The sequence below is a fragment of the Patella vulgata genome, chromosome 3 (assembly GCF_932274485.2).
Source record: "Patella vulgata chromosome 3, xgPatVulg1.2, whole genome shotgun sequence".
NCBI classification, from domain to species: Eukaryota; Metazoa; Mollusca; class Gastropoda; family Patellidae; genus Patella; species Patella vulgata.
Window position 1 is genome coordinate 36,563,553 of NC_065881.2, and position 20,347 is coordinate 36,583,899.

Below are 20,347 nucleotides of genomic sequence, written 5' to 3' on the forward strand. Positions count from 1 at the left end.
TAGAATATAAACATTTATGGAAAATAAAAGCAGAGTGTAAATATTACATGGGGATAGTTCACTTTAAAGAGGCAAGAACACTCTGGAGATATAGTAGATTGCTAGGAAGAAAATGGGTTCTTTTGAAAATTATCAGATTTAATTGCATAATATCTTTGGCCATTACGCCCAATTAAACTACACAAAACTATATCAGAAACTAAACAATCATATTTAGTGTTTGACGTTAATTGGTCCAAAATTAACAATGTGGCTGTTAGCAAAATCCTCTTCTATATCTCTTTTGTTGCTAGATTTGGTACACGTGTTGCTACATTGTCCTGACGTATCTGTGTTGGTACACACATACACCACACAGTACAAATAAACATAAGGCTGTTCACCAGTAAACTGGAAAACACTTAGCTTAAAATCGGTGAATTGCTGTGTTCTTTGGAGAATGTGGGTTTCACTGTCCACTTCACAACTTAAAAAATTAAAAAATAAAGATATATTAGATAATGTACATTGTAGAAATTGTAAACACTATGTACAGTTACCTTCAGTGAAAGCGCTATTCTACTATGGACCAGATGCTACAATTTTATTTCTCATTCTTCTTCTATGTTAAAATGTTGAAACAATTAAATCAATGTTACCTACCTGTTATTGATGATATAATACTGTTTATAGTTAATATCTCGTGTAGGGTTCGTATAACAATCTTTTATAACTAAATTCAGATCGTCATCTCCTCTTAGAAGTTTAACTCGAAGATACATGTCATCACCAAGTGCATATTTATCAAGGAGGTTGGTTACTGTTGTCATGGTTTCATCAGTATAACTATCTATGGTGACTGGGAACGATTTATTTTTGTGAATTGTGTAATCGAGTTCGCGTCGCTTTCTACGCATGTCAGAAGATGGGTTGTAATGTACTTCAAAAGATTTAGTCGACGGAACTGAGCATATTATTGGCATCCTCCATCGATTGCCACGAACAATAAGATTTGAGTCCGTTGCAAAAACTTTATCCACAACATAATTAGAATATGTATTTATCACACCATTCGACTAAAATATCAGAAAAATAAATATATTCTCAAAATGATGACAGCAGGCATATTGTAACTGTTTAACTAGTACCAATCACATCGTTATAATTACTTTGATAGCTGACTGTATACCAGACTCACCTTAACTTGGCTATTACAGGCTGAAACTGGTGCTTTAATAAGAAATGTATCACCATGTTGAACACCAGTACAATTAGGATCACTTAACCCTATAGATGTTAATGTCGTGAAAGGGTAAACTTGTTTTAATAATGGTACATATATCTGTATGAAATAGAACCCTGCGTCACAAGTAGCATTGATCACATCCTGAATGCCAGTGGCTGAAAAATAGAAAAGGTGATACATCTGCAGTATAAAATGAAACTGTATCAAATATTGTCAAGTTCACAAAACTCATTATTACTTGCAGTCTGTTCCTATGTTTCAGGAGTGGATTTATCCTTTTCAATCATCTAATAAACAGCTCAATATTTACATGAATATAGACAGATTTAAACATAAAGTAATGAAAAAACTAAATATTTTCAGAGGCTGTTATTTAATATCTTCACAGAATTTGATTGAAGGTCTCGTTCAAAATCTACGATCGTCACTTATGGGATATTGAATCCCTCAGAAACTACAATATTGTGAAAGTTGGGCCCCTTAAAGGAAAATCAGTACATAATGGTTTAATTCCGTTTAGTATTTGCAAAGATATTATAAAATGACAATTTGGCATCATTCCCCTTCCTTTGCGGACGGTATACACGCCATATGGTCAACGCCAGATATAGTCTTAGCTAAAATCTCTTGATGTTGGTCGAAAGTTACTCTTCCAAAAAAAGTAGGGGATATTGAAATACAAATACCTATGCAGGTTGTGATATGATAAATAGTCATGGACACTTTTCATGCTTTGATAGTATGTTCACAGATGAAGAACTTATCGCCCCAACAGAACCACTGAGCTGCACAAAGTCATGCGACACGCAATAGCGCCATACACGTGGGAGGAGTTCATTGTCAAATTTGACACTTCAAGGAAGGGTTGACGAAAACTGCTGCGTGCTGGTTTATCCTAGCCACTTTTGCTTTCCTATCGGTTCTTGCATAAGATTTACTGTTAAGCGTATCTTTGCTTTAGTGTGTTACGTTTAATGAGACGTCTTCAACATAATGAACGTCTACGTGCTATTGGCATGCTTCAAATGGGTTCTACACAGCGAGCAGTAGCCAACATGCTTAATGTGTCACAGTCTATGATCAGCAGTATGTGGAACCGGTACCAAAAAACACACAATGTTAATGATAGACCTCGTTCAGGTCGTCCTAGAGCCACTACACAAGCCCAGGATCGATACATTCGTACACAGGTCCTGCGAAATCGAGGACAAACGGCCAATCAGCTTTCTTTAAACTTGTACCAAGTTACAGGAATTCGAGTTACAACCCAAACGATTAGAAATCGGCTACATGCAGCCCATTTGCATGCGTGACCACCGCGTGTTGTGCCTCAATTAACTCGCCAGCACATGGCAAACAGGCGTCAATGGTGTAGGCAGCGTAGAAATTGGGGTAATCGTAGATTGGTGCGTGTAATGTTCTAACATGAGTCCAGATTTACTCTGGATTTCACCGATAGGCGTGCTCGCGTTTGGAGGCGTGTAAATGAGCGCCATGCTAACGTTAACGTCAGACAGCATTTGCATGCGTGACCACCGCGTGTTGTGCCTCCATTAACTCGCCAGCACATGGCAAACAGGCGTCAATGGTGTAGGCAGCGTAGAAATTGGGGTAATCGTCGATTGGTGCGTGTAATATTCTCAGATGAGTCCAGATTTAGTCTGGATTTCACCGATAGGCGTACTCGCGTTTGGAGGCGTGTAAATGAGCGCCATACTAACGTTAACGTCAGACAGCATGATAGATTCGGGTGTGGGTCTGTTATGGTGTGGGGAGGAATCACCATGACTGGCAGAACGGACTTGCATATTGTTCAAGGAAGGGTCACTGGTATGTACTACCGTGACCACATCCTGGCACCGATAGTTCTGCTCTTTGCTCAACGTGCAGGTCGACGTTTCATCTTTCAAGGTGATAATGCAAGTGCCCACCGTGCTCGTGTTGTGAATGACTACCTCCAACGTCACCATATTGTCCATATGCCTTGGCCAGCCACGAGTCCTGACCTTTCCCCTATAGAGCATTTCTGGGACATGATCGGGAGACGTGTTCGTCGACGTCAACGTCAACCGACAACACTGCAAGAATTGGCCGTGGCACTGTAAGAGGAGTGGGTCAGATTGCCCCCAATCGGGATTGGACGGTTGATTAGGAGCATGCCACGACGAATTGCTGAATGTCTGAGGATTGGTAGAGCAATTACTCATTATTAAGACAATAATCAAAAACGTCCATTTTCACTTTTAACAGTAGTGTATCTCTTTGCGAGTGAAATGGGGCCGTCAGATACGCCGCCCATATGAACTGTTTATGTTTATGTGTAGGCAATTGGCCTGTTATTAACATACACTGGTTACCCCTAATAAAAACAGCAGTGTATTTCCGCAGTTTTGTATTGTTTCTGAATATCCCCTACTTTTTTGAAGAGTATATTTCTAATTAATGCAACTTACGAGCCCAATGGACGTTGAATCCCTTTAAACCTTTAGTACCATCTGATGTAAATGTTATAGAGAATGCTGTACCTAATACAAACGGTGGTATGGAACTACCAGAGTATACAGAACCTTTACCATCTATATTATTACTGGATGATTCATTTAATACTTTTATCTGAAATATAATTATAAACAATTCCTTACATTATAACTTGATCTAAAATCAATATATGTATACAAAACATCCAACATTATAATTTTACCCGAAATACAGATATGACGAACTTCAAAAAATATAATTTTTACTTTTACACAACAATTTCAATCTAACGACAGCTTTTAGAAGTGTGTTCAATTGGCCAGAAACATTTTGAGATTCTTTGTTTTGGAAGGTAATGACCATAACCAGTTCTGATTTTAAAGAGAGAACCGACATCTTATTAAGACGTCGTTAAATCTTATTGTGGCGTTGAGTAAGACAAATAAATGGAATTGGATGGAATTTTTAGCTCAAGTCGTTTTGAGTAAATCTTCCTACCTGTATTTTATCACAACAGTCTTCAGTATTGAAATCAACAAAGGTTAATTTGTATAATCTACCATCACTGGGTGGTCGTATGACGTATAAACAGTTCTCATTGTTAGGATAATTATTCGGATAGTTATCGGATGCCAGGAAACCTTCTTCAGTTCTATATTCACCGCCACAATCTGACGAACAAACATTAGAGAGGTGCTTCAGAATTTCAAGAAAGAAATAGACTGTACTTTTTCCTTAGTGGATGAAGCAAATATCAAGTTGTTCCAGGAACACTATTAACTACTAGTCTAATAATAAAATATACGTATATAAAATTTGGTACCATTTAGTTTGTTAAACAAGATATATTTGTGATTTAGTCATGGACATGTCAGCGTATCTCTAATACACATCCTTGTTTCGAAGATAATTTAACTTACTGTAACATTCAACACCGGCCTGGGAATCTTCACACGTTATATTGTCATTAACTAATGTGGCTGGACAATCAGCAATATCTGCTTCCTTTCCAATACACTTAGATTCGGTTATCAAAGCATTTGACGAACTCTTGCCATATTTACCATCCGTGTGGGCAACACCCCCATCACGTCTACAAGACCAATAAACATAAATAGCGGATGAATGCCCAAGATAATGGGTATACTCCTGTGTTATGCATAATTTGTGAGAAATAGTGTTTTTAATCTTTGGGATTTCTCAGTTTCTAATACATATCCAATACGGATGTCGGATTTCTTTTTTTAAATTTTGAAATGACCTTACCAGGTTTGAAAGTTCATAAGACATGGTCCTACCTTAATCCTAATTGTCTACAGACCACACTGGCATCTTCATTTGACCACAAAGTGCTGCAGATGGGCCTCCATAGATTATCTCCAACCTTAACCTCTACCCTTCCTTCCCACTGACTAAAACCGTCCAGTAGTCTAATCTGTGAATCTGTATGGTAAAGATATTATATCAAGGTTTGTAAAATCAAAATTTAGTTCGAATTAAATGCTATATTTTTGTCCAGAACAACAAGACAATAATATTTATTCTATTGATTAATTTATGTTCATCAAAATATTAAAATTGACTGTACTTACCCCCAGTAAAAGAACAGTCTACTTCTGCCACAGAACCAACAGGACATGTTGTTAAACCCCATCCACTGATAGCACACTGGCTAATATCCATCTCATCACCATTACATCGTATATCGTCTAACCAAACCTTATGAGTATCGTTCAAAACACTAAATGACGCCCGACCCTCGCCATGCCTATAAAAATGATTTACATGTATGTTGTATTCGTTACTCTTCGGTTTCATGGAAAATACGACTAACGAATTGGTAAATAGCGTTCGTAACTACAAAAATTGGCTCGGAAGTTGTGATTTCTACTGGAGAACTCGGGTAGCTAAAAGTATATCGAGTTCACGACATATGACGTAACAAAATGGCAGCCAAAGTTACAAAGTTGAACGTTTTGAACGGTAATTATTATATTTTTGTAGTTAAATGCTTGTTGTAGATGTGCATATCGATCTGAATACGTGATTTGTAGGATTTTACATATTGGGATACATTTTTTGAACAATGACATTGAACAGAAAACGAGAAAGATACCTGGCTTTCTATTTTGTTCTAACTTGTTATTGTACGGCAGTTCAGGTTTTAGGATGGTACGGTCTATATCAACAAAAATGTTCCAGTAACGTGAGAGAAAACTGTGGTTTAACGTCCACTCGGCACAAACTAGGTCATTTCGGGACTAACGTACCTTTTTTTGAATTTAAAAAGTCTACATACCGAAACAATTAATTAGATATTCCCAGTCGGCATATGCAAAGCTAATTGACCGTGCGGCTCATGGACATTTGCATTTTTAGGGCAATATGCCATATCTAATTTTGATTATTTAACATTTGAAGAGTCCAGAGGAAGAACGATCTAAGTCACATTTTTGTCTTTTCGTATAAAAGGCCAAACAGACTTTTGGACGAGAATGCTTGGTGCGAACAGAACGAGTGGGTTTAATTACAACTTCAAAATGATGTTTAATACGAATCATAATTACCAGTGCAGTACAACAACTGACTTCCACTTTTCAGGCAAATTAAGGTTAAATAAAGGGTACGATGGGTGTATTTTGTCCGGAAGGCCATTTCAGAAGGGCCTTGGTTCAATGTGACTCGTTTTTACCTGAAATTGATTGTTCCACAGAAAGCTTATACAATTTGCTACCAGGTGGCACCATTAACTGGGGTTCGTTGAAAAAGTGACTTAGATAGTTCTTCCCCGGGGCTCTTCATTTAATTAAAACGAAACCAATATAGGCCATCAACGGTATATTATGTAGATATTTTTCTAAAAGATTAACCAATACTTAAGGGTTACACTGGCTTGTTTATATCGTTTGCATTAGATGCCGAACGATGATAAATTTTCAATTCATCATATCTTTGTAAATACTGAACAGAACTGAACCTTCTTTGGACTGATAATATTCTGTTTAGCGATTTAATTTTCACAAATGGTGATTAGCTGTTTTAATAATCCTTGAAGGGATAATAGGCTTACCGGTACATTAAAACTAGTATATATAATCCAGTTGTTTATTATTATAATTTCAGTGTATTCGAAAAATGGATTGTTGTACTTTGATGATGATTGTGTGGTTAGAATAAACCAAAGCATATATCAAGACCTTCATGATGGTTATTATTTGGACGAACAGCCTCAAACGAAACTTAGAATTCTAAATACTGATTCTTAACCGTTGAAGATAGTTTCCGAAAATGCCGCTGAACAACTATGTGCCACAATTTCTTCCAAAAAAACAGAAATGAATGATCAACAGATGGCTTCAACACGCAGTCCTTTGAGAAATTCCAGTTCTTCTGTTGGCGCTACAGAAAATAGAAATCGGCCAATACACAACGTATGGACATGCGAGGAGACCTTATATTTAATATCGTTAATGCAGGATCACATTGAAAATTATGATGAAATACCCAAATCTATTGCAGGATTGGAAAATATAATAAGACTTGGTAGAGGAAAACAAAGACAGTTATAGGCAGAATTTACCGAGAAAGTATTTGACTCAAAGATAGTGGCAAAAAAGCGGTTTGGAATAATTCTACTACTGGAAAGGCGCCGACCAAATTTGCATTTTACACAGAAATGAATCGTTTGATTGGCGATCGTCACGATATCAATTTTGTACTTACAGCTACAGCCGATGAAATTACCGTACACAGACCATCTGAGGATAAACGGGTGACACTGCACAAATTGATGAGAGTCAAGAGACAAAGCCAAGCAGTTCAAACCCATCTTCCTCAAATAATCAAGTGAAACCACCGAGTAAAAAACGCAAGAGGAATAGCGATGGAGATGACATTTTAAAATACATGAAAGAAAGTGATCGAGAGATGACCGAGAGAACGGACAACTCATAAAGAATATGGAAACATTTCACCTGATCAGATATAATAATTGCTTAGCAATAATATTTTCTGTGAGCTGATAGTGAAAAAACGTCAATCAGTCAAGAGGTAATTGGCAGATGAGTAGGTAACCGGACGTGGACACCTTGCTTGAGACGGCGTTTCCTGGGAGTGGGCGTGGCCTGTCTATATGTTTGTCGTCTGTCCAAAGCGACCGCAATTGTTGAAGTATGGCGGTTGTTTTGGGCGTTACCTTTTTTTAAATTTAATTATTTCTGTAGTTTTGTAATCGGAGTTCAGCCTTAAGGTCTACAAGTAGTTTTGGTGTCTGAAATTTAACGTTTAACCTACCGCCAAATTGACAAATGTCTGATACCACTTCGGTTTTGCTTTTTCATCCCTTTCTAATAAATCAAAAAAGCCTATTGTTCGAAATGTATATAACATTGTCAAATCAAACTCAAATAGACGATCTAAAATATAAAAGAGTACGGGTTCCGACACACACAACACTACCAAATCGGTAACATCCGGTAGCAATCTGAAATCACAGATTCTCTTTGGGATTTTGTTTTATTTGTCTTTTTCGCAATTCTAAAGAAACAGAACGTTATTTAGATATGTATTTTAATTCGACTGCAGCGAGTAGTACACAGATGTAGAATGAAAATGCAATTGGGGTTAACGTCCGACTGTTCTGCTCCGACTTGGCTAATGAAGACATGATGTAGAATGAGATAATACCGTTTATGTCAAGATGGGGGACGAGAATGTTTTGTGATTAAAATTAATTAGACAGTAAATGTAATTACCAGTGTCCCTTCATTCTACATAGTACTTGAGCAGATCTGGAGTTCCAACCACTAGCACATATATAGCCCCAGGTACCACCATGAAAGATTAAAACTCTCGGATCACTTTTACTAAACAACACTGGCGTGTTTGCCACTTTAAAGAATAGAACAAATAAAATTACAAGGATGACCACACGTTTTATCGTGTAAAAAAGTCTAATTATGGTTAAAACAAAAACAAACTAGAAATACCATGCTATACAAAATATGGATGTACCGGAACAAAGGCCGATCAGAAGTTTATGTGTCAACCAACAAATGCATGACCATCCAAATGGTCTGTACTGTACGCAAATATTACCCGTATGGTTTAATACGAGAATGCAACTATCTTTACCATTGTCTGTGATTGGGAATATTCAGATATTTAGGGATAACAACAAATTCTCACCTGATTGATCAACAGAATTAACCTGAAAGATAACAAAAACCATTATTTCATTACCTCTTCAGTTAAATACATATATATTTTTTAAAAAATTATCGACTAATTCAATAAGTAAAACACACAATTAAAAATACATACTCCAAGTGAAACAACAGCTAGAATTAATGTATATATTTGAAATAATATAAGAGTAGTCATCTTGATAGCGCTATATTAACGTTATCTATATAGAAAGCTTGTGTTCTGCGAAATGAAATCAATAACACGAAAATCTTTACATTTTAATCTCACATTTCTAAGAATGTAAATGTTGCAATTTCTACAGCGCTATGGGAAGTTGCAATATGTTCGCGATCTTTTAAACAGCTGATAGCCTATCAGTTATTCCTCTTTATTATCTTAATTCTCAGAAGACTTATATTTTGTACTGATAAATAACACTTGTTTCATATGTCGAACTTATGATGAATACCTGGAAGACTGTTCTGGTACGTATCTTTATTAAAATTCATATTTTAAATAATTTTACAACGAAGTACATAATTACAATGTTAGGGGACGAAGCATATTACACCCTGTCCAGTTTATTTGGTTTAGTTGTAATCCCTAGCGTCCATGCCTGAGTGACGTATATCCACAGAATCAATGTCGGGTTAAAGTGTATCTCCAGAGTCAACGCCGTGTTAAAGTGTTTCCCCAGAGTCAACGTCATGTTAAAGTGTTTCCCCAGAGTCAACGTCGTGTTAAAGTGTATCGCCAGAAACAATTTCGGGTTAAAGTGTATCTCCAGAGTCAACGTAGGGTTAAAGTGTTTCTCCAGAGTCAACGTCGTGTTAAAGTGTCTCGCCAGAAACAATTTCGGGTTAAAGTGTATCTCCAGAGTCAACGTAGGGTTAAAGTGTTTCTCCAGAGTCGACGTCGTGGTAAAGTGTATACCCATGGTCAATTTCGGGTTAAAGTGTATCCCCAGAATCAATGTCCAAGCCACATGCGCTCACATCAGGCATCGAAACCACGACCGCAAGCCAGAGGTGACCGGCCAACTAGAGCTTGAAGCGCGACACTCAAGACCTCTAGGCCACCCCAACCGCCGCCAGTATCTCGCTTGCTGACCGTCGTATACTTCTGATAACCGGAACATAGCAATATACTAATTATTTGATTGGTTAATTTATGCCGGAAATATGCACAGAATTCATGTTATGCCTAATATGAATATGGATAGACTGACCAAGGTACTAATCTCCTAATTTGGACATCTAAATATACATTCTATCGTTTGACTGGATAAACAAGACGTGAAATGACGTTGATCGCCAATCTCTGTATTTTTTAAAGTTTTAAATCTTTAGAATTTATGAATATTTTAGCTATTCCTTAGTATTTCCCTTTTGCCGCTTTCGAGTTCAAAACCAATATTAGGCTGCGGTCATGATATTGTTAAAAATTTCATTAACATTTTTATACATTTTCTTTACTACAGATATCATGTCTGGGTTTGGTTGCCATAATATATTTCACCACCAAGCAAGTTCATAGACTCTTTGTAAGAAAGCGATCATCAAGTGAATATGGTAAAAATGATAAAATGCATTATAAATGTAAATGTAATAATGAACTTATAGACAGTCTTAACTCCAACTTCGGTGGATTTATGTATCTAACTAGCATATTTGGAAACAGAAACCGCATATTGCCAAACAGAAACAAAAAGTGACAACCAAATAACAGCACGACTAAAATCAAAGAAAAACTCATACGATTTCCAATGATTTTAAAGCGGCGGCGTACAGAAATTTAAGAAAATTTCACTAATTTTGATCTAAGTAACGTCCGTAATACGAATTTCCTTGGATATGTGACCGTGCTGTTTTGGGTATATATCAAATTAAGACTGTTCAAGTAACTTCTATGTGATTTATTAAACATAGTTAATTTAACAAATATTTACAAGAAAAAGAGAGATCCGGGGCCGGTTGTCCAAAGCTCCGTTAACTTTTAACGACTCGTTAACATGGAGTTAGTGGATCGTTATCTTTAACGTAGAGGAAGTCTGTTGCCGGACACCCCGTTAATTTTAACATGTCGTTAACTTGCCGTTATATTTAACGGAGGTGTTGGGCTCCGTTATCTGTTTAACGATAGCATTAATCGGCTGTCAGTCGAAGTATACCCTTGGCGAAAAGTCGTAGATTACCAGTGTAATTTTCTATAGAACATTCTAGAGGGTTGGGCGATAGGGAACGAGGGGCGGGGGAGGGGCTATTCAATTTTCTATAGGATGAACTTCTATAATATTCTACAGAATTTTAGGGGCCTGTAGGAAATAATGGCCCAAAATATTCTACAGTTTCTGTAGTGTAAACCCCATAATTTTTCCTACAGGTTTATGCTAAAATTTCTAAAGGACAAAATGAAATATTCTATATTTTTTATAGTGTTTTCTGTAGTAAATTCTACAGTTATCTTTTTTTCTTTAATCAATTTTTCTGAACAGACTTCACAGTTGTCCCACTGTCTTCAGTTTCTTGTTAATACTAACTTCTATGAAGTTGTTATACATGTACATTGAATTTAAAAATTTAAAATTCTGCAAATGAACAAACAGTCTTCTGATGGATTAACTTTAATCACTCCGTTAGCTAACGGATAATCAAATTGACTTTGCAGCAACAGAAATTTAACGGAAGTTAACAAACGACACGTTAGCAAGATAACGATCCATTAGAGTTTAACTGATCTTTAAAATAACTGGGTTTTGAGCAACAAGCCCCCGATCTATTTCTTATCATAGCGCACCCTGCATTTTGTATGCCGTTCTACAAAATATATAATAAACAATTATTTCACCTTGACGATTAAACTAAAATATTGCTTCTACACTGAGGTTCGTTTTGTAGAGAGTCTGGTTAATCCCTCCATTGACAGACTTCAATGCATGATAGTCTAAATTATATCTGGCGTAATAGCTATTGGTTGGATTACTAAGTCTCTCCTAAGTTTAGGCAAGGTTATGTAGCCCAGGGGCCGGCTGACATTAAATTAGTAAAGAGTTTTACTCTATATGTTTTTATAAGGACAATATGTCACTCATGCCAGTGTCTGTTTAATTCAACACGTATCTTACAAGAAAAATAATCAGATAAATAAAATAGATTTAAAATACATTAAAGTTGACAAAGATATGTTTACCAAATTTGAAATGAACATATGTTTATAAATCATGAAACTCATATGACTTATGTCGGTCATAGATTCAGTGGATCAAGTTATTTTGATGGGATTCTTCATTTTGAATGTCACATGATGCTGACATTTTTCATAAACCTGCCAGCGACCAAACGGATTCTACCGGGTCTTAGATAGGTCTTCAACATTCTTGCGATTGTGATGCTACAATTGTACGTTGAATTATGTTGGGATTAAAAAAAACTGCCGATGATTGGAATGTGATTGGGTCGTTCGTCGATTTCTGCCATTTACAACTGCGTGAAATGATGGTATGTTCATCCATTTAGCATATTTCTAAACACATTACTGAAAAGGTTTCTGAATCCATTTCTGCTATGTATAAGCTTGTAGCATGTCCCTGAAAGCCAGTACCAGGAAAATAGCACATTTATTTAGTCGATCGCGTTTTAGTAGTTGGACTCCAATCTGATTTTAAAACTTGGTGGCTTCATCGAGACTTTCAGTTTATGTTGTCTGTCAGTTATAGATACAAAATTACCGATGGTTAAAAATGTGAAACTATTGAAAAGATAATTAATAAATTAAAAAGTAGAACAGAAATGTATATTACAAAGCGGTATACAAAGAAATAAAAAACAAGGACTGCAAATGAACATACTTTACTTTTCCAACCCAACAGCATTCCACATGCTCGTTCCACATTCAGCTTGGAAGTCAGAGGATAACTTAATATATGTCACGAGGGCTTTTTAGCGTGTATTTCACTTACAGCCACGTCCTCGCCACCTTTAACCACGTTGCCACCAGGCTGAAACGAAGCTCCTGGCCGAATGCTTGGTACGCTGTTACGGCCTTTATGTCTATATACGGAAGTCACTGAGCTTCGCCCATCAACTCCTCCTAGCACCCAAAGAGGAAACATCAAGAAAACTATAAAATGTTCTTAAATGCTTGACTTTGGGTGGTTATCTGCTTTGAAAGTGAATGAGGACGGGGTGAGCATGTCTCAGTCTCTGTAGGCGTGGCAAGAGAGCGTCTTGCGCCCGGTAGGCACGTCACTGGATTGTCGTGAGAGCGTATCCCGGTCTGACGGGTAACTGCAAGATCATGGTGAAACACTTTGCGCGTAGCCAGAGCTTGACTGGAGCGCGCTGGGCGTAGTAAGCGCCTGGTGTGGTTGTGGCATGAGCATGATGCCAGGAGATCGAGTGAATAGGAAAATCGATTTCAGCTCAGTGGTCATCTCGGATGACGACTTTTCATCGTTGGATAGCCTACGTAGCAGAATTGGACTCAGAAACCTGTAAATAACAAAGAAAAGTAAAAGAAATGATAATAATGTGTTTAGAAAACGTTCCGCCATCTTGGAAATATGCGAAATTGGTGAACATACGTCATTTTACGCAGTTGTATATGGCAGAAATCGAATCTGCGTACCGAAAACATATATTTTGACACCAACGACAACTACTTAATCGAAATCAGCATATCGTCCGATTTTCCCGCCACAAGTGGCAGCAATATTGTAAATATGATAAATATGTGAATATATGCTCATTTTACAAGGTTGTAAATGTCAGAAATGGATTCTGCGCCCCTGAAAACATATATATTCACACCGTCAAAAATGGCCGCCATCTTGTAAATATGCTAAGTATGTGAACATGTGATCATTTTACAAGGTTGTAAATGTCAGGAAGGAATGGAATCTGTGGCCCCATATATATTGACACAAACACTACTACTTAATCAAAATCAGCACATGGTCCGATTTTCCCGCCAAAAATGGTCGCTATCTTAGAAATAACTTTATAAAGTGATGAGAAAAAAAATCTGAAATATAGTCATGACCCCTGTCAATATTAAAACAATGTCGATAACATTATAAATAAGGTGAAAATAAAAAATTGCAATATTATCGCAAAATGGCTGCCCTCAGATAATACTCTCCCATACTATGGAGACTTACTCAGAAAAAAATGAAAACATTGGTTTTTTTCTCATTAAACATCAAAATCTACAAAATAAAGCTTCTTCCACGATTTCTACCCGAAAAGCCCACGGATTTACATTAGGGATCGAACTATTATAAAGAACATAATTAATATCTACTAGATGGGTGCAGTGGTATTTTAAAATGTTAATTATGTTGTATACTTTGCTAGTTAAATACGGACCAGTAGGAGACATAAAGTTGGTTGGAGGATTATCTCCCTGGGAAGGTAGAGTACAGATTCAAGATGATATTGGAACGCACGAAACGGTTTGTTCTTCTAATGTCACCGATGTAGACATCAATGTAATCTGTAGACATTTGTTTCCGAACACGTAAGTTACTCTCAGTAAATATTAGAAACGAACAAATTATAGAACACGATTCGATGGAATATAATTATTGATTATTACTAAACGACATTTTGACGAATATTCTCAAGGTAATCAGTAGCACATCTCTGATAGTTCATCTTTAATCCACTTTTTGTTACCGGTCGTCTGCCCAATAATCTAACAATTCTAAATGGAAGCACCTTTGCATTACCCACACCCCATGCTGTTTAGATTATCAATCTCTAATCAAGTTCTGGACCAAGAGACCTAAATAAAATACAATCTGATACAATCGACCCTAAAGGTTATTCAAATGAATACACAGAGATATACTAGTACAATAGTACGCGGATTTGATCAAGGTCTTTCGAAAAGAGTAAGCATACGTTGCATAGCCTTTAACACGACACGCTCCACTTCATCAATTTAACAGTGTTTAGAAAAGAGGAAGCATACTTTGTCTGGTGTGGGCCAGTAGCCAGTACTATAATATTACATCCATAAATTGTGTAAAATATGGAAAGGCAGTGTTATTGAAGTGATAGACGACGCAGCCATTTTATGTCGACCTCTGCTATTAAGCCTCTTTGCAAGAAAGTCCTCATAACTAGTGTAGCATGCCAACCAACTAATATGCCAACCGTGTATCTTGGGTATATTATTGTAAGTAGACGATATAAAGAAAAATGTAATTCGTACAGTTTATCGCACAATTTTACATCGAAGTGATGTTTCTCAATCCTTTTCTGTGAATATAGTTAATTAAAGCTGCTCTTTGGTAATATATAATTGAAATTAAAGATGGCAAAATAAAACTACATTTTTATGCTAACGTTTTCACCGCGATAGCGGCTCTTCAGGCATATATTAAACAATAATTCACTTAACAATAGACTGTTGTTAATTGAATTATTGTTTAATAAATGCCTGAAGAGCCGCTATCGCGGTGAAAACGTTAGCATAAAAATGTAGTTTTATTTTGCCATCTTTAATTTCAATTATATATATATATATCCAAAATTATTAGCACAACTGCAAAGCTGCACTACTTTGTTTCACGGTAAATGATGAAAATATAAAAAAAAAGGTATGCCGACACAAACTGATGTCAACACTGGTTTAATAACATTTTAACATTTTAAAGTACTTTTCGTCCGTCTTGGGACTATTCATAAATAATGTCATTGTATAGTATATGTATACATATTTACATAGTAACACTGTGGTTTTAATTGGCTATAGTTACCATTGTCTATGGTTACATAGTATATCATTAACTAATAGAAAACATGTACACACGTGTGTTAATCTGTAGTATATGGGTTCAATTTATGAACAATGAGTGGAAGATAATCGTGGGATAGATTTAAGAAAATTAATGAAGCTAATGGCCAATTGTTACTTATTGACTATTAAGTCGAGGAACGTATTTTTTAATAAAATGGTTTTCCATTAATTTCCTTTTGTGGTGTCATCGACTTTCATTTTATAAAAAGGGAAAATTTAGAATTTTACTTGTAGGTGTTGTGTACATTTAAAGATATGTCTATTTACAAATAAGGGCCCATTTTCAATATTACAATCCCGTCGATGGTTGCGTACTCCATCCCGTAGATGCGTGGACGTCTCTCCTATGTAAAAATGTAGACACCCATTGCAAGTCAAGACATATATGAGATTTTTTGTGTCACAATTCATATTGTCGTTGACACTAAATGTAAACTTAGGAAAATTATATTTGTTATTTGGCGTAATATGGTCGCAACATTTACATCGAAGATCCGGGCATTTAGATACATAAAAGCCAGCCCTTGTGATAGATGAATTGAATTTTGCTTTGGTTAGGAGACGTTTGAGATTAGGTGGCTGTCTTTGTGATTTAATGAATTGAACATTATTAAATTTTGTTCTGAGGTTGTCGTTTGATGCCAGGATTGCCCTGCTCTCGTACATTGTTCTAAAGATGTCGGGATGTTGAGGGTTATGAGTAGCGACAAAGGTAATGATATTATCCGAACTGTCTTTTGCTTTATTAGCCCTCAGTTTTTGGATATCAATTGCCAAAGCCTTATTTATCCCAACTTCTATTACCTCAAAGGGGTAATACTGTTTCAATAAATTTCTTTTTAGCTCACCTAATCTGACAACCCGGAGGTCTTCATCTATCACAATGGTGCATATTTTTTTAGCTAAAGAAAAGGGTATATTATTTTTGGTATGGCGTGGGTGACATGATTTATATGAAAGATAGTTTTTTGTATCTGTTTCTTTAGAATACATATCCGTTATAAGGAGTTCTCCCCTTCGTTTCACTAGAACGTCCAAGAATGCGATTTGCAGATTGTTCGTTTCAATTGTGAATTTGAAATTTAGATCTAATTCATTCATTATTTTTTGCAAATCTGCAATGTTGCCAATTCTTTCATTCCAAATACAGAATATATCGTCTAGGAATCGTTTCAACTGATTTTCTAAATATAATCTGTAATCCATGCCATGTTCAGTTTCTACAATTGAGTATAGTTTTTCCTCTAGGAATCCCATTTTTAAATTACTTAATTGTGGTGCCGCCTTGGTACCCATCGCAATCCAAGAATCTGTTTGTAATTGGTTTCACCAAATGTAAAAGTGTTGTTAGTCAGGATGATTCGTATAGCTTTGAGGATGAAGTTGTTTGAAATTCTCTCATGACTGCATTCAGGATGTTTATCCAACCAATATTCTATGGCCTGAAAGCATAGGTGATATATATATATATCGTCTTTCTATATTTTATCATAATATACTATATTTTTTTAGCAATGGACATGGAACTATGCGTAGTATAGATGTATATGGGGGTAACACTAACACCAGTTCTCTGATAGAAGGTATACATTGTACGGGTAATGAAACTAACATCCACCAATGTACATCATCAAGTGTATTGTTCGGACACTGTAAAGGTGACCAGTTGGCTATTACCTGTTCAGGTAAGTTCATCATACAATTTCACACTTTAATATAATATTCAATCACTGTATTTTAATTTTTTCAAGCATTGTGTTGTATTGTTTGATATCTTTTACTTTGCTTTCAGGTGTGCCTCTTGTTTTTCTTCCCGATAACTCTCATATATATATAGCAATTGGTACGTCTGCAACGGTATGTTATAATAACCCAAATAACAACTATGCGAGGGTTGCTTGTAAGGAACTGGGCTATTGGTAAGGACACAATTAGGTGTACTCTAATGATCTTTTGTTAAGTTTCACATTACATGTATTATATGACATTGTTATTGTTATTGATATTGTTATGATCATTCCTTACAGTTTCACATTATATTCCGTTGTGTTATTGGTAAAGCACATTTTTTTAGTATACTGTAATGAGCATTCCTTACAGTAGCAAATTATGTTTCATTGTAATATTGTGCTATAGATACAATACATTTTATTATTATTCACACACTTGGCAATACAATATTATTTTATCAGGAATAGTCAGTCTGCAGTGAATACAGTAACAAACGAAACTATGTCGACAGCAAAGACTGTTGTTCAAGACATTAATTGTACCGGAGATGAACCGAATCTGTCTTACTGTAGCTGGAATACTAACACATCAGACTGTGGGAGCGGTGGTCGTGCTCTTGTAAAATGCTCTAACGGTAATTTAAATATATAGTTTGCCTTGTATACCTCTATATTTTTATTTTACGGGTTCCCCATTTACGTCATTTTCGGCCATGCGCAGTAACTGACCTTTATTACGTTTTGGTCGTTACATGTTTTTGAGTGAAAATACTCTCGTACCAATAGCTTGTATTGCTTAAAATGGAACTGACAACTATTTCTATAAGGTGAAAGGTTTTCCGACCAATACCAGCAGTTGATATTTTTATGAGACTATTATTTGTTCTTTATTTTAGTAGTGTCAATCCTTGGTTATAATTCTTCGAACCACAGCTCACCGCTCTAATTCACTCTACTGTTCTGCTCCGACTGGGCTAATGGAGACAGGCATATGTCATACAGCGTGCTATGGGGGAAATTTTGCCCGGACAGTGGCGCTACTGCCTACTCTTATATCGAATTCCAACTGTCAAGGGATCTTTTACGTGCACGCCAATGTGTAAACGGGACCTACGTTGTTCGTTCCTATTCAAACGACTAGACAGCTGTCCTTGTCAGGCCCACCATTCTGCACCACTGACAAGGGGAAGCCACGCTGGAAAATCCCGATGAAAATTCTCGGCCAACACTGAGAGCCAATACATTTTATCTATTAATTGCAAGACAATGAACACAAAATATATAATGGTATATCCTATTTACATTCAACGGCCGACTGGATAGTACATGCGAGATTGATATATCGTCTGCTATAATGCTGCATGACACCCTACTGTACACTATAAACAGTACACTACACGGTGAAAAGCTCGTCGACAAAGGCGCCGATTACTTTACGATATCGGCGTATAACGGCGACTCTCGTCGTGCTAGTTGAAAGTTAGTTACATGCGCAATGGCTGCTTTTATATTCTTCTTTTTGTATACACGGGACCTCGGTTTTTCGTCTCATCCGAAGGACTAGACAGCTGTCCTTGCCAGGCCCTCCGTTCTGCACCACTGACAAGGGGAAACCACGTCGGAAAATCTGGATGAAAAAAATAGTTACAATTAATAAAACTATAAAGCATGCAATATGCAAATAAGATTGTCTGCCTTCGTGCATGTATGCTGTTAGCCAATAGTTGCTGTAAATTTTCCCGCGTTTAGACGGCCCTAACCAATGATAAAATGTTTGGCACACGTAACGAATATTTTTATAAAATTTCCTATTGATTGAATATGAATAATAGAAACAATAAAACGAAGATTATGTGGAATCAGTGAATAATTTTTAAAATCAAAATAAAAACTTACGAAAAAGAAAGAAAATTTATCACGTACGCAGTAGTATATCAAGTTTCTCAGGCGATTTTCGATAGTAAGTGTATGTATTTTTTATGTTGGTTTTTTTTTTATTTTCCAAAAAACGAAAAAAAGAACATACACAAATAAATAATTGTAGAGTTTAATCAGGGAACTAGAAATATATGGATAATTCATCCGACCACCCTGTAGCATCGTAAACTGGTTGATAATGATAATGAATAATAATCGTAATTCATTTCAATGGCCGTGGCTGATACAATCTGGTTAAAACACAGATCCTATTTCGTTTCGTTTTTTATAGTTCAAAATTTCGTTTTACTTGTCTTTACTACACTAGGATCTGGAAGAGTTGTTATTTAACTCGTGTTCTGAATGGTGTCAGGGATAAGCCAATGAAACGGTCTGTTACGGCGAGCTTTAGGCGTGTTTTGCAATGCTGATTGGTTAATCAAATTCTGCCGTCGTAGGGTCAAAAGTCGGTCTTTTGACCCCTGACGTGACCTATCGCTATAACTTGCCATGTAGTGTAGGCCATCGAAAGTATAAAATACGAAAAGAAATATAGATCTGTAGTTTAATCAGATTGAAACTGATATATCGTAATTAAAACCATGAAAATATTAGTTTAAACATACATTATGCAAGAGCTAAATCTGATTATTGCAACTCTTAATTTAGGCTTCAGATGTTATAGAAATTATAAATTAGATCTTTATTTAAACAACTAGCCCAAAATCAAGTCTGTAGACCCACGGATGGCTCGGCTACAGCTTGGATTGAAATAGGATTTCACTTATTGATTAAATCAAATATGGCGCACCCTGATGAGAATACGTCAGTTAGATCGAGGCTAAAAGATAGAGCGTACTTAGCGAGGCCGCTGTAGAGCGTTTCGCGTTGCCATTGAAAACTTTACTTGATAATCGAGATATGTAGGTGGAGTTAACGCCTGTCAATCAAACGATCGGCCAAGGTTAAGGCACATTTCACTACCATTTCTAGTCAAATATTACAA

At 36.3% G+C, this 20,347-nt stretch overlaps 1 long non-coding RNA gene across 1 annotated transcript; it reads right to left on the reverse strand.

The window, feature by feature from the left end:
* Positions 1–77: 77 nt before the first annotated feature.
* On the reverse strand, positions 78–1,286 carry LOC126816762 (uncharacterized). The gene is made up of 3 exons (XR_007678580.2): positions 1,178–1,286; positions 643–1,055; positions 78–466 (listed from the first exon to the last, which is right to left on the reverse strand). It is a non-coding gene; the product is annotated as an uncharacterized LOC126816762 (long non-coding RNA).
* Between the last annotated feature and the right edge of the window lie 19,061 nt (positions 1,287–20,347).